Genomic DNA, 16,069 nt, shown 5'->3' on the forward strand with positions numbered 1-16,069 from the left:
TGAAACTGGATTTTGTTGCTATACAGAACATATCTTTTTCCTAGTTTAAAAAATGATCACTGATGATAAATGCAGCGTAAAAATCCTGTGAACCCAACTGACATAAAGTAATTTAGTAAATATAATTAGGGCAGCGTTTCAAAACACTGAGTAAAGATAGATTATTCAATGGATAATGTTGGGACTAGTGGATATTCATCTAGGAAAAAACAAAGTACAAACTCCAAATACTGTAATATAAAACTGAAAACATATAGTAAGTATTGGAAGAAACCATAGGATAATTCTTTTATAAACTGCATGGGGAATGACAGTCTACATCTGGTACAATAACCAGGAGCCATAAAAGAATAGATTGATAGCAGTTCAGTTACATAAAATCTCTAACTTTCTGTGTGACAGAAACCACCAAATTCACCTAACTGGAAAAAACATTTTTGCAGCTCTTAACACAGACAAAGGGCTAATTTCCTTAATATATAAAAAGTTCCTTCAAACTCTCATCACAGACAAAAGGCTATTTTCTCATACACATAAACCTGTATTTGTAATAGCAGAAAAATTGGAAATTGCCTAAATGTTCACATACAGGGGACTGGTAAATACTGTAAAGTGTGGTGGAATTCCTCGCAGTTCTAAAAAAAGAAGGAAGCAACGGAGAAAGCACTTGTGGTGTTTACCATTTGGGTAAAAAGGGAGAAAATAGAATATATTTCTGTTTCCTTACATGTAACTAAACTACTTCTGGGTGAATACAAGGGAAATAAATCACATTCGTTTTCATGGAGTGAGAACTGGATGGCAAGGGGGCACAGGGTTGGAGGGAGTCTTTCCACTGCACATACCCTTTTGTTCTTTTTGTTTGGATTTTTTGAAGGTATCTCTAGAAAAAATAAGTTCTGAGAAATAAATTATGAAGGAAGGGTCTTGAAAAACTTGAACATTTAAATATATTGGTTTTTTTTTTTAAATTGGAGTATAGTTGCTCTACAATGTTGTGTTAGTTTCTGCTGTACAGCAGTGTATCAGCCAGTGTATACATATATCCCCTCTTCCTTGGATTTCCTTCCCATTTAGGTCACCACAGAGCATTGAGTAGAGTTCCCTGTGCTATATACATAGGTTCTCATTAGTTATCTATTTTATACATAGTAGTGTATATATTGTTTTAATAAAATGTTTTAGTTTCCTTGCTTGAAAAATAACACTCTAAGGGGCAAAACGTGGGCCGTTCAGGGGGAGCATGTATGTTTAATTAAAGTGCCTCTTCAGCAATATTAAAAATCAGTCAGTTGTGATTTGGGGCAGAGTACATGAAAACCTGTGGGAGACCGAGTTTCGAAGTTTGCTTTGAACTTGGACCGGGAGGAGAAGGGGTTAAAGGTGCGAAGCAGGTAAAGGAAGGGTTAAAGGCATTATGCAAGCTGTTAAGTAAAAAGGAAGTGCATTACAAAATGCTGAGCTCAGGAGTCTGGCTGCCGGCCAAGCCTTTGCTTTCTTCACTACAGCTGAGGGCTTTCGAAGCTTCCCACCAGTGGGTTTGTCTGAACTGTTTAGGAATGCGGCCGCGGTCGCCAGCTGACGTCAGCGCCGCCGGTTCAGCCGGGGGCCAGAGCCGGGACTGACAGCGCGGGGGGCGGGGCGGCGTGTGTGTGACTGACACAGAGGAGGTGGCGCGAAGGTTTGAGGTTCCTTAATGAATATTAAATTTCTGGTTATAGATTTTTCCTTGTAGGTGAAAGACTTTCATTCTCCTGTCGTTTTTGAAAGCCAGGGCTCTGTATCGCTTCAGTGTAAATATAAGCATAAAACTAAATATAGCTTACATATCATACTCTCAAATTTCATGGGCCTTTTTGTTTTTGTTTCTGAGAAAGAGAAACAGTAAAAACTATGGTGATTTGTAGCGGAGGAGGGGCTAAGGAGATGATTTTTACTGAATATGAGGGTCTTGGTTTTTCTTACCTAAAGTCCATTTTATTTCAGAATTGATACAGGAAAGAAATTGTAAAAACTCTCAAATGCAATTTTGTAAAACAGAAGATCAAAAAAGAAGAAATACTAATGTGGAAAACTGCCAATACTGAATAGAACTCTTTTAAAACCACCTATGGGCATGATAGGTTTGGGTTATTGCTGCTGATTCTTCAGCCCTTAAAGAAAAATGTGGGCATTTTTCTAGGGACATCTTACAAGAATCATGTTTAAAGCTGCATTTCCGCCATTATCTTCTGTTTTCATATGATTACTTTTACTTTTAACAACATGTGTTTTTCTTAACTATATTAATTAGATCATTTTGCTTAGTCATAGCCGAGAATTTTGTTTTAATCTTCTGGTTCTTAGTTAATGTGAGTCATAGTTAGGAATGCAACTTATTAGCTTTACGTGTGTGTGGAGGGGGACCTGCGGGGGTTGAGAGGTGTGAGTGGTGTGTACGGAGTGCAATACAAGTTCATAAACGGGTCTACAAAGAGCCGTTAAACTTCATGGACAACTTTGTTACTTGACCCGGCCAATAAAGGAAGACTGTTTGGTGTGGCTTCTGAAGTTATCTGGTATAGTTAATTTAATCAACTGTATTTGAGTAACTGTTTCAGGGACACCAAATTTATAAAAGTATTGATATGTTATTATGACTTTCGATAGAGGAGGTTTTAGTGTTTCATGAAAGGAAGGCTTCTGCTTATTTGTCCTTCTTGTTAAGAAGCTGCTTCTGCACGATCTTGATCATTTCTTTAGGCATTGATGGCACTCACCTTCTGGAGTCAGTCACTGTAATTACACTTATGTGTAGCAGCCCAGCTAAGGTGAAGTCAGCGTACAGATCAGGAGGAAACAAAGCAACAAAAAACCAGCACCTTCTTTGGCAAAAGACATGTTCAGCCCTAAATTGACAATTCCATAGAGTTTATGAGTGTTCTGAGTTTGTGACTAGTATCACAGTAATTGATATATTTTCTTTTTAAGGCATCAGTCTAGACTTTAAGAACTTGTGTTTTTTGCTTAGGTAACTTTGGCAAAATACACTTCATGCAGAATAATAATGAAAGCATAAAGAACTATATAAGCTATTCTGTTATATTGGATTCAAATATTAAGGTTATTTCATTTAATACATGGAATATCCAACAGGAATATTTGATATATTGAACATTGAATTAGGAAAGAGGTTATGAATTCTTGCTTAGTCAGCAATTGTATGACTTTGTCCACTCACTTTTTTTTTTTTTTTGTGGTACGGGGGCCTCTCACTGTTGTGGCCTCTCCCGTTGCGGAGCGCAGGCTCCAGACACGCAGGCTCAGCGGCCATGGCTCACGGGCCCAGCCGCTCCGCGGCATGTGGGATCTTCCCAGACCCGGGCACGAACCCGTGTCCCCTGCATCTGCAGGCGGACTCTCAACCACTGCGCCACCAGGGGAGCCCTGTCCACTCACTTTTAACCTCACTGTGTCTTGGTTTCTCCAGGGAGAAATGCTTTTAATTAGTTCCTCCATGAGGGGACTCAAGGTGAAGAGGCTATTATCAAAACATAAAAACATTCTGAGTAATGATACAGTATGGTTGGGCTCCCTAGGAGTAGTAAGGCAGCAGAAGAAATGAAGACCTGGTATGCTCACTGGTCTCTCCATCTACCTGCTTGTGTAAAGCAACCCAGACCACTGATGTGAAGTCCTCATTAGCTCTACCCTCTCCTCTGGGAGTAAAGCCACGAGTGATTTGAGTATGGATTTAGAATTAGAATTTCCTTTCTTTGTTTTTGCAAAAATAGTTATTTCTTCTAAGATAAAACCTCTTCAAAATACAGAGTAAATGCTTATGTTTTGTTATTTGAGTCTATATTTGGACTCTGTAGAAGAAAAGTATGACTTAGTTAATCATCTGCTTTTTAAGCTCTTTTAATATCGACTAAGGCGAGCATATTTTGGGTTGTAAAGGATGGGAACATGGCAGAAATTGCTGCCCACCAGTCATGATGTTAGTGAAGAAGGAGCTTCTTAATTGGACGCTTTTGCCCAAAACTACAGTGTTTTTGTTGCCCAAATACTATGATATATTTCAGGAAGCTTCAACCTTATCTTAAATAAGAACCCTTTAAAATTACTTTTGTCTACTTAATCCATGTTTTAAAAGGTATTATCTGCAAATACACTTGCATCTGTATTATGTCATTCAATTAAAAGAAAGACATTATAGCAGGGAATATCAAACAACTGCAAATAGCTAACATAACCACACTAAGTTGATTTAATTCCAGCTCACACGAAAAAAAAAAGGATGTTTATTAGCCTTGTAGCTTACCCTTAGTCAACCTTCAGTTTCTATTAGATGGTTTGAAAATTTGGGCAAAACATGTAGATACTTTATTACCGTTTCCAGTGAACCGTAGGGGATTGAGACTGGGGCCTCTACACTCGAAACCTCATGATTAAAAGAGGGAAGAACCTCACAAGAGATAGTTGGGCTACCTCAATATGCAGGAGTAGAACTATCGGGTAGGTCAGAATTTCAACTATCATACTTCAGATCTAGCATCTTGTTTATTTGCAATGGGCTTGGGGGAAAGCAGCATCCTTGGTTTGATCCTGTGAATGCTGATGGCTCAGGCATAGTATTATGGTTTCAGTATGTTTCAGAGCTTGAGTTTAGAATTTTCCCCTCCTGTTGCCTTGCTTATCAAGAATTAGTGATGTGAAGGCATTTATTGTTTATGTTATTTGGAGCAGCTGGCAGCACAGTTGTCTCTTAGTTCTGGTTAGTGTTTTAACTGTTTGCATATTCCTTTTATGGGCTACTTCTTGGCTTCTTTTAAGATAGAATTGAAAGAGATTCAGCAGTGAAAACAGATTGTCAAAACCAGAGAAGAGGCACATTGTGCTCAGTTTTCAAAACTCTTCCGTTAATCTCTGTTTTGGTTTCTAAGAGCATTGCTGAAGAATCTGTTTTCTTATGAGTGTCCATCTTGAATATTAAATTTAAAATGGTTTATTTTGAATTTCCTCTCATTGAGGCTGGTTTCTCATATGGCTTCCATTGAAGGTGTTTGACATTAAAATTTATTTTCTGTTCCCATTCATTTATTCTTTTCGCATATATTCTTTGAACACCTATTGTGTGCCAGACTTTATTCAGGTGCTGGGTACATACTGCTGAATAAAAGCAGTTCTCGCAGTCTAATGGAAATTAGCATTAGCTTGCAGTCTAATGGAAACTAGAGATAATAAAGTATGTCTGAAGGAAGTTCCTGAGGGCAGAAGGACCTGATGTATACAAGGAATTGAAAGGAGCCCACATGGGTGGTGAACCAGAGGAAGATGAGGGGAGGGTGACGCCTGATGGAGTAGGAGAAATGGTCAGGGCAAGATCCTGTAAGGTGTTCTTAGGGCTTGGTAAGGAATTGGCTTTTATTCTGAGTGTAGTGGCAGGGCACCCACCAGTTGCTGTGTGGAGAATAGGTTGGTAAGGGCAAGAGTAGAAGCAAGGCTTCCAGTAAAGAACATGGTTGCAGCAGTTCTGGCAGTATTAGCTTAGACTAGTGTGGGGCAGTGGAGATGGAGAGCAGTGGACACCTCAACAGTATTCAGTGATGGGATTGGATGGGGTGGGTGAAGAGGAGGAAAGAATTGGATTTGGATGAGCTGTTCAGAGAGGTTAGATAGGTAGAGTGGCTGAAATAAATACTTTTTTCTTTTGTGCTATAGAATTAGTTATATTTTTAAAATTTGAAGATACAGGATTTTAACTTCTACTTGTTGGGTGTCTTATTAACTCATACTGAATTACTTTAGTTTCCTCTGTGGAAAAAGAAATGTCTTGTAGTAGTTACAAATGCAACAAACAACCCCCAGACTAAAGGACTCAGCATGAAGGAACTCTGCTAATACTCATTAAATATGATTGGGGGGTAAATCAGATAAGGCTGTGTGTGTTTCAGAGGAGTGAGCACTCAATACCTCTTGTGATTAGTTGATTTTTCAGTGTTTCTTTGCTTATTTTTATATTATTTTTCCCTAAAGGATTTTGAGTGATTTAAAGAAAATGATATAATACAACAAAATAATAAAAATAGAAATAGAAAATAAAAAGTATAGAGATTTTCCAGCTGACTAGTTTAAGAAAATTAAAAATAGTGTACAGGTTTGTTTTTGGAATAGTGTTAAAATTGGGACACTGTTCCAATCTTCGTACATTTCTGTATTAGATAGAAGGTTGGAAAGTTGGTGGTTTATGATGTTATTTTTTATTTCTGCAGATGATGCCATTAACCTATACATAGTAGGACCTGCCCTTGACTTGTTTTTATGGTACTGATATGTCCAGACACTCTCATGTGATTCTCCTGAAAACTAGTTACACATTTATGATAGAGCTACTTAATATGTTTGTGGCTGTGGAACAGAACAAATAATGCTTTATTTGGCACTTTTCTCTTAAGTAGCTGAGATACCTGATTATATAGATTAGATTGGATTGGAAATGCTGGGTTTAGTCCAAGATAAGACTTTCTTGAAGCTGGTAACATGACAAATAGGATCATAGGATAATAGAACCAAAGACCTCTAGTAATGGAGAAAGAAGTGACCCAAATAATAGAAACTACAACAAAAGCTGAACACTGTGTGCCTTGCACTATGCTAATCCCTTTCTCTTAGTTATTTTATTTAAATCTTAATCCTTACAAAGAGGCTGTGAAGTAGTGTTTGAATCTTCACTTTATAGATGAGGAAACTGGGTTGTAGGGAGGTCATTACTTGCTCAAGGATATAGAGCTGCTAACAAATTCCAGAGTTGGGACTTGAACCCAGATTTGACTGGCTCCAAAACCCATGCTCTCATTTTAATGAGTAGCACAGGAATACTTAAGATAGAAATACTTACTGATTCCTATGTAAGAGTATGTTTGTGTGTCGGGATGGAAATGCGTTGAGAACTGGGATTGGCCACATAAAGGTTCTGGGCCCCATTTCTCCACAACTCACAAAGGTCACACTTAGAAGATAGCATCACTAGTCCCCTAAGAGCTGTCTTTCGGTATATGTTGCTGGATGAGCTCGAGTCAGTTAAAGTATACGCTACTTTCTACCTCAGAAGGAATAGTTATATCTTTAGAACTTTTTTTTCTTTTCCTTTTTCTTTTCCTTTTCCTTTCTTCCTTTCTTCCTTTCTCTCTTCCCTTTCCCTTTCCTTCCCTTCCCTTCCCTTCCCTTCCTTTCTCTTTTTCTTCTTTTTTTTGATTTGTTTTAAACAACTGGGAACTTTAAGGGCAAAAACCTTCATAAAAAATTTACCAATGAAGGGTAATGGGAGCTTAAGTTATTCAAGATAAGCTTATCAGGGCTTGGAATACCAGCAGTCTGATTTTGCTGTAAAACTAAAAGCACAGATCATAATCTATGTCTAACCTTCTTACATGTGGGTTGGGTAGAGAAGAATGCAGATCCTAGGAATCACTCGGGACAAAAAGGGCAGATGGAAGTAAGCTCTCTGCACGTGAGCTTGTAGAACAAAAGGCGTTCCTTTGTTGCTCAATGAGTCCAAATGCTGGGAAGGAATGGAGAGAAAGGAAGCAGAAAGGCTTGATTCTCACAGTGCTTGCTGTTCTACCTGTTGATATCTCATGGAGATCTTCTTAAGATGAGTCAGTTCTTGTTACCCTTGGGATTTCCCTACTAGTGAAGCCTCTCTTCATATAGCTTCATCTTCCCCCCCGAGAAACTATGAGACTTCTTGATAATTTTAGTAAGAATTTTAGATACTCCAGCAGTAATTTCTAGGAGCCTCAGCTTCTGATTATCGTGTTGCTTTTCGTCTTCCTCCTAGCTGATTATGTATCTGTCAGAGCTTATATACCTCTGATCGCTTCCTAGAAATGTGATAGCATCCTGTTTCTTGATTCTCTCAGAAGTGATGAGTGACCAGCAGGTAGGCCTTTTCGCCAGGTGATTAGGACCTTATGCCAGTGAGACTAAATCCCTGTAGGTCCATCTCTGTGAGGGTGATTTAGTTTAGCTATGCTACCTCCTTTTGCCTCACATAGCCCACGAGCATTAGCCTGCTACCACCCTTGGATCACAAGACAGCATTAATTGAAATGATGGATTGTCAAGAACAAGTTACTGAGACTAGAAGACATAAAGCCCATGTGAAAGAACAGAAGCTGAGGGAAGTGAACAGGTGTGAAGAGAATGAATGACAAGGATGGACAGAAGGAGTCAAAGAGATAGTGTTTACCTTTGTTAGCATGGGCCTGTGGATTAAGTGAAATTAAGTTGGAACACAGTTGTAGAAACGAAAGGGACTCAGTTCACAAGGAGCTCACTGCCTATAGAGGGTCCTGCCTCAGTACAAATCACCTACACTGAACAGGTTTAGAAGATTACCCAACTATGCCGACTAAATGCCAGCTAAAATTACTCAAGTTCCGTTTCAGAAGTGGATTTTTTGAGTATAAATAAATCCAAGTTCCCAACGAAGCCTTCACATAGGTAGAAAAGCTGTTTGTTCTTTTCTTATGAATAGTTTTTTTCAGGTACTGCTAGAGGAGACAGGCTCAGAATTGTAGAACCCAGGAGCTGGAAAGACAATCTGAGAGAGTGTGGCTTCAGTGTGAGTGAGTACAGTTGCAGAGATAAATGAAAAGCAAAAAGTAATCCAAAAAGGTCCGCGTTAGCATGTGTTTTTTCCTGATGCTCCAGGTTGTTAATAGTATAAGTAATTAGATCCTTGCCTCTTGAATGTACTTTTAATTTGCACAGTTAGGAAGGATTTGTGTTTTGAAATACTAGAAATGAATGGCTTTTTCTGTAAGGAAAGAATTGGTATACTCGGAATTTTGGAGACTGGGTGGATTGTTGATCTGTGAATCTTTGAAGCAGATTGCACATATCACAGTTTTGGCTACGTAAACCAAATATGTGGCTTTCTTAATAGGAGGCTCTAAGAAAGACCTCGAACTCAACTGAAAACTATTGAGGATATCACAGAATGGTAGAGTTTTACAGCTAGAAATTACTTTAGAGGTTGATCTAATCATCCCGTCAATTTACAAATGAGAAAACTGAGGCAGTGTGAAGTTAAGTGGTTTGTAGAGGGCTAAACATCTAGTAGTCAAAGAGTCAGAACCAGGACCCCAGGCTCTTGACTTGCGGTTCAGTTCTGTTATCAGCACCAGTAAAGTAAAGGTAAAGGAAAAAGAAATGACAATTGCTTTTATTCTTGGGACTTACGAAACCTATCTAGGCGTTTTGAAAGTCTCAATAATTTTAACACAGAGAAGGATTTGATGCCAAACAAGTCTATCACTTTTAGTTAATTGAAACCTCTTAGTGCCTAGCTAGGTGACTGAGGGGGGAAGACACGTTTTGGAAGGAAGTGGTATGGATGGTGTTAGACGTATGGATGTGATACTTACTGTAAGGACAGAGACAAGGATATGGCCTTTGAGATGCTTCAGTACTCGGATAAAGTATAATTAGAGGAATAATGCCTGATTTATTAAAGACACCTTGCTTTTCACATCCATCATCTATTTATAATTTAGTTGGATTAGTTTCCATGTAGAGTGATGAGCTCTTTTTTCCCAGGAAACCCATTGTGGCCTATAGAATAATGTTGAGTTCCTTGCCCTGCATAGTTTATACTATTAGCAGGCCTGGACTTATATAGTCACTCATTAGATTTGGCTGACCAGAGAGTTTACAAAGATTGAAAGATTATTCTGTGATTATCTTTTGGTTGTATTACTTTTGATGGTATCGGATCCATTCTAGTTCCCATGAGCTAGTGCTGTCCTCTCAGCTCATTATTTAATTGATTTTCTTTTTCATTTGTGCTTAAGGCTACAACATTAAAACCCTAAGTTCTGCTTCCAATCTAAGTTCTGCTTCCAAGGTCAAACTGTGCTCCCCGTTAAGGTAGCCACTGGCCACACATAGCCATTTAAATTTAAATTAATTAGAATTAAAAAATATTAAAAGTTCAGTTTCTCAGTATGCATTTCAAGTGCTCTGTAACCACATGTGGCTAGTGGCTAGTGTATTAAACAGCTCATGTGTAGAACATTTCCGCCATTGGAGAAGGTTCTTTTAGACAGCGCTGGTCTAGAGTGTCATTCTGCATCCACCTACTACAAGCCTCTCTGAAAGCCCCTCAGGACAATGGTAGTATATAGCCACTGCCATCTGGTTGGATTCATTACAGAAGAGAACATGCAGCAGACAGTGGGTTGATCTGGGCTAGAGTTAGGTGTGCAACTGAGGTAGCCATGGTTTCATTAATAGAAAGATCCTGGAAATTGCAGTCAGAGGATCTGGGTTGAGATCCAGCCCTGCTGCTTACTGGCTGTAGAGACTTGGGCTACTCATTTGATGTCTTTGAACTTTAGTTTCTTCACTTGTAAAATGAAGGTATCTCACAAGATTATTGCGAGTGTCAAATGAATTGGAAAGTACTGTGTAATTGTAAAATCTATACAAATATTTTTATGGTCTGTAGGAACGACATGCACCAGTAGTGTTAATTTGTAATAGTAATCTTTAAATTCTGTTATCCTTGCTCAGAAGGTATCACACTGAACTGATTGATAGAGAACTGGACCATACAAAGAAGCCAACATGTGCTTTAGAGATCACCAAATTGTCTAATGACGATATAGGATTAAGTTACAGACCATGATAAAGTCGTACAAAATTATACTAGTTCCCCAGCTTCTTACAGTATGTATATCTAAAAGTTCCAACAGTATGACAGACATTTCATTTGCTCCTGGAGCAGTAAGTGACTCATTTAACATCAGATGGAAAGAAAGATCACTTACAGTAAAGGTTATAAGTGTTCTTTATACAGCAGCTTCTACTGCGTTACCAAACTACATATATATTTTTTCTGGTCTTACATATAGGGTTGTGGCATATTAGGCACTATCCATGTTGTAATAGTGGGTCAAATAAGTTACAGTGGAACAAAGGCTGCTGGGGAGTGTGTGGGGAGGTATGTATTAGACCAGAATGACTTGGTCACTGATTATTAAGAAGCAGTTACAGAGATTGCATTTGTGCTAGTTTCTTACCTAAGATGAATAGAACTGAAGTACCTGAGGCAACATATTGTTAGTGAATAATACAAGTAAAATCTTCAGTACGTGTTATTGCTTTGAATCAGATGGTACCACACAGATGGTAAGTTTCACTTTGTTTATTCCAACCCTACATTCCGCTGTCAGTAGGACGGTTATCTATGCATTCGGCACTGCACAAATTGTACAAGCCAATGAGCCTTCTGCCCAGAATCATAAAATGAAAGCAAGAATGTTAGAAACCAGAAACATTTCATATGTTTAAAAGTTCAGCTTTTTGTTTTTATAAAATTTTCCCCTCATTGTCATACTGAATTTTGACACAGGCTGACAGCACTTTACCCCTCGCAGTCCACCTCCTCTGTGAACTTTTACTCCTTCCCTCTCCCTCACCCTCTGTCCCCCACAAAGGAGCTGCCCTTTCTCTGTGTTTTCTTAGCACTTTGCTTATGTTTTCACTACTGCTAGCTGTTTCTGCCTCCGTTACTTCCGGTGATGGCAAGTTTTTGAAGCAGGCAGGGTGCCTATGAATTACTATCTTAAGACTATAGTTTTCAAATAAAGACAAGGACTGTCATGAAGAAGAGGAATTAAAATTTGCTGTGCAGGTTCTAAGGGCAGATGTAGGATGCAGGGTGGAAATTAGGAGATGAACTTTAATATTAGGAGTATCTTTTCCCATCTTTCTAAAAATAAAAGGAACTGCTTAAGTGTTTGAACTGAGGCTAGATAACTACTTACCAGCAATGATGTTACAGGGATTAAGATATAAGGCAGAGGGCTTGATTAGGTCATTTTTTGGCAATTTCTGAGAGAATTATGATTATATTCACTGGCAACTTCAGGACAAACCTAAGGGAGAAAATAAAGATGTGGAGAATGTGTCCTGAGGTGGCTGTAGAGAAGGAACTGGAACTCAGACCCAGGCTTCCTGCAGAGAGAATAGATGCTGACAAGGACTCTAGGCTCTCTCCTCAGGTACTTCAAGATCCATTTTAATTCACTGCCTCCAATCTTGAGCTTCAACCTGGCCATTTTGCAGGATCCTGGTAACCTCAAAGAGCAAGCCTTACTTTTGGATTTCTCCCAGCTCTGGTGCCAATAGCCCACCCATGCTACAGTATCACTCTTGTTGGGGAGAAGTGGATAAAGAGCGTGGATTCTGGGATCAGTTTGCGTGGAACTGAATCTTGACTGTTCTGTGCAACTTTCAGCAAGTTAAGTAATTCTCATTGGTGCCACAGTTTCCTCATCTATAAATATGAGGGAATGTATGGGAATAATACCATATTTTATCAAAACCAAGACCACTGATTATAAGATGTGCCATTGCTTTACCACTAAGAATGAAAAATATACTGTCCATTTGACAGTATACATTGTATCATTGATACATTCTAGTTTCAGAGAGGTTAAAACAGAGGAAAAACCTTCCTCTTGGGATTGTTGTGAGGAGTAAATTGATATTTGCAAAGCACTTTTTCTTATACTATTTGACTGAACCAACCTTAGCCACCGTGTACAGACACCAAAAACAACGGGAACTACGAACCTGCAGCCTGCGAAAAGGAGACCCCAAACACAGTAAGATAAGCAAAACGAAAAGACAGAAAAACACACAGCAGATGAATGAGCAAGGTAAAAACCCACCAGACCTAACAAATGAAGAGCAAATAGGCAGTCTACCTGAAAAAGAAGTCAGAATAATGATAGTAAAGATGATCCAAAATCTTGGAAATAGAATACAGAAAATGCAAGAAACATTTAACAAGGACCTAGAAGAACTAAAGAGGAAACAGCAATGATGAACAACACAGTAAATGAAATTAAAAATACTCTAGAAGGGATCAATAGCAGAGTAACTGAGGCAGAAGAACGGATAAGTGACCTGGAAGATAAAAGAGTGGAAATAACTACTGTAGTGCAGAATAAAGAAAAAAGAATGAAAAGAACTGAGGACAGTCTCAGAGACCTCTGGGACAACATTAAACGCACCAACATTCGAATTACAGGGGTCCCAGAAGAAGAAGAGAAAAAGAAAGGGACTGAGAAAATATTTGAAGAGATTATAGTTGAAAAGGTTCCTAATATGGGAAAGGAAATAGTTAAGTCCAGGAAGCACAGAGAGTCCCATACAGGATAAATCAAGGAGAAACACGCCAAGGTACATATTAATCAAACTATCAAAAATTAAATACAAAGAAAACATATTAAAAGCAGCAAGGGAAAAACAACAAATAACACACAAGGGAATCCCCATAAGGTTAACAGCTGATCTTTCAGCAGAAACTATGCAAGCCAGAAGGGAGTGGCAGAACATATTTAAAGCGATGAAGGATAAAAACCTACAACCAAGATTACTGTACCCAGCAAGGATCTCATTCAGATTTGATGGAGAAATTAAAACCTTTACAGACAAGCAAAAGCTGAGAGAGTTCAGCACCACCAAACCAGCTTTACAACAAATGCTAAAGGAACTTCTCTAAGCAAGAAACACAAGAGAAGGAAAAGACCTACAATAACAAACGCAAAACAATTAAGAAAATGGTAATAGGAACATACATATCGATACTTACCTTAAATGTAAATGGATTAAATGCTCCCACCAAAAGACACAGACTGGCTGAATGCTTACAAAAACAAGACCTGTATATAAGCTGTCTACAAGAGACCCAGTTCAGACCTAGGGACACATACAAACTGAAAGTGAGGGGATGGAAAAAGGTATTCCTTGCAAATGGAAATCAGAAGAAAGCTGGAGTAGCAATTCTCATATCAGACAAAATAGACTTTAAAATAAAGACTATTAGAAGAGACAGAGAAGGACACTACATAATGATCAAGGGATCGATCCAAGAAGAAGATATAACAATTGTAAATATTTATGCACCCAACATAGGAGCACCTCAATACATAAGGCAAATACTAACAGCCATAAAAGGGGAAATCGACAGTAACAAAATCATAGTAGGGGACGTTGACACCCCACTTTCACCAATGGACAGATCATCCAAAATGAAAATAAAGAAGGAAACACAAGCTTTAAATGGTACATTAAACAAGATGGACTTAATTGATATTTATAGGACATTCCATCCAAAAACAACAGAATACACATTTTTCTCAAGTGCTCATGGAACATTCTCCAGGATAGATCATATCTTGGGTCATAAATCTAGCCTTGGTAAATTTAAGAAAATTGAAATCGTATCAAGTATCTTTTCCAACCACAACGCTGTGAGACTAGATATCAATTACAGGAAAAGATCTGTACAAACACATGGAGGCTAAACAATACACTACTTAATAACGAAGTGATCACTGAAGAAATCAAAGAGGAAATCAAAAAATACCTAGAAACAAATGACAATGGAGACATGATGACGCAAAACCTATGGGATGCAGCAAAAGCAGTTCAAAGAGGGAAGTTTATAGCAAGACAATCCTACCTTAAGAAACAGGAAACATCTCAAATAAACAACTTAAGCTTGCACCTAAAGCAATTAGAGAAAGAACAAAAAAAAACCAAATTTAGCAGAAGGAAAGAAATCATAAAGATCAGATCAGAAATAAATGAAAAAGAAATGAAGGAAACGATAGCAAAGATCAAGAAAACTAAAAGCTGGTTCTTTGAGAAGATAAACAAATTTGATAAACTATTAGTCAGACTCATCAAGAAAAAAAGGGACATCAAGAAAGAAAGGGAGGGCTCTCCTGGTGGCGCAGTGGTTGGAAGTCTGCCTGCTAATGCAGGGGACACGGGTTTGAACCCTAGTCTGGGAGGATCCCACGTGCCGCGGAGCTACTGGGCATGGGGGCCACAACTGCTGAGCCTGCACGTCTGGAGCCTGTGCTCCACAACAGGAGAGGCTGCAATGGTGAGAGGCCCTTGCACCGCGATGAAGAGTGGCCCCTGCTTGCCACAGCTAGAGAAAGCCCTCGCACAGAAACGAAGACCCAAACAGCATAAATAAATAAAGTTAAAAAAAAAAAAAAGAGAGAAGACTCAAATCAATAGAATTAGAAATGAAAAAGGAGAAGTAACAACTGACACTGCAGAAATACAAAAAATCATGAGAGATTACTGCAAGCAACTCTATGCCAATAAAATGGACAACCTGGAAGAAATAGACAAATTCTTAGAAATGCACAACCTGCTGAGACTGAACCAGGAAGAAATAGAAAATATGAACAGACCAATCAAAAGCACTGAAACTGAAACTGTGATTAAAAATCGTCCCAAAAACAAAAGCCCAGGACCAGATGGTTTCACAGGCAAATTCTATTAAACATTTAGAGAAGAGCTAACACCTATCCTTCTCAAACTCTTCCAAAATATAGCAGAGGGAGAAACACTCCCAAACTCATTCTATGAGGCCACCATCACCCTGATACCAAAACCAGACAAAGATGTCACAAAGAAAGAAAACTACCAGCCAATATCACTGATGAACATAGATGCAAAAATCCTCAACAAAATACTAGCAAACAGAATCCAACAGCACATTAAAAGGATCATACAGCATGATCAAGTGGGGTTTATTCCAGGAATGCAAGAATTCTTCAATATATGCAAATAAATCAATGTGATACACCATATTAACAATTGAAGAAGAAAAACCATATGATCATCTCAATAGATGCAGAGAAAGCTTTCGACAAAATTCAACACCCATTTATGATAAAAACCCTGCAGAAAGTAGGCATAGAGGGAACTTTCCTCAACATAATAAAGGCCATATATGACAAACCCACAGCCAACATCGTCCTCAATGGTGAAAAACTGAAACCATTTCCACTAAGATCAGGAACAAGACAAGCTTGTCCACTCTCACCGCTCTTATCCACCACAGTTTTGGAAGTTCTAGCCACAGCAGTCAGAGAAGAAAAAGAAATAAAAGGAATCCAAATCGGAAAAGAAGAAGTAAAGTTGTCACTGTTTGCAGATGACATGATACTATACATAGAGAATCCTAAAGATGCCACCAGAAAAC

The 16,069-nt window shown here is 38.5% G+C and overlaps 1 protein-coding gene and 1 long non-coding RNA gene across 2 annotated transcripts in view; both read left to right on the top strand.

The window, feature by feature from the left end:
* Positions 1 to 11,955, top strand: part of LOC141278280 (uncharacterized) — a 55,640-nt gene extending 43,685 nt beyond the window's left edge. The window contains exon 2 of the long non-coding RNA XR_012330702.1: positions 1 to 11,955. This exon is cut by the window's left edge and continues 36,700 nt beyond it. This is a non-coding gene — a long non-coding RNA (uncharacterized lncRNA).
* ZSWIM6 (zinc finger SWIM-type containing 6) overlaps positions 1 to 16,069 on the top strand; it is a 203,989-nt gene that overhangs the window by 70,564 nt on the left and 117,356 nt on the right. The window lies entirely within an intron of this gene.

This window comes from Tursiops truncatus, chromosome 3 (genome assembly GCF_011762595.2).
Source record: "Tursiops truncatus isolate mTurTru1 chromosome 3, mTurTru1.mat.Y, whole genome shotgun sequence".
Taxonomy (NCBI): domain Eukaryota; kingdom Metazoa; phylum Chordata; class Mammalia; order Artiodactyla; family Delphinidae; genus Tursiops; species Tursiops truncatus.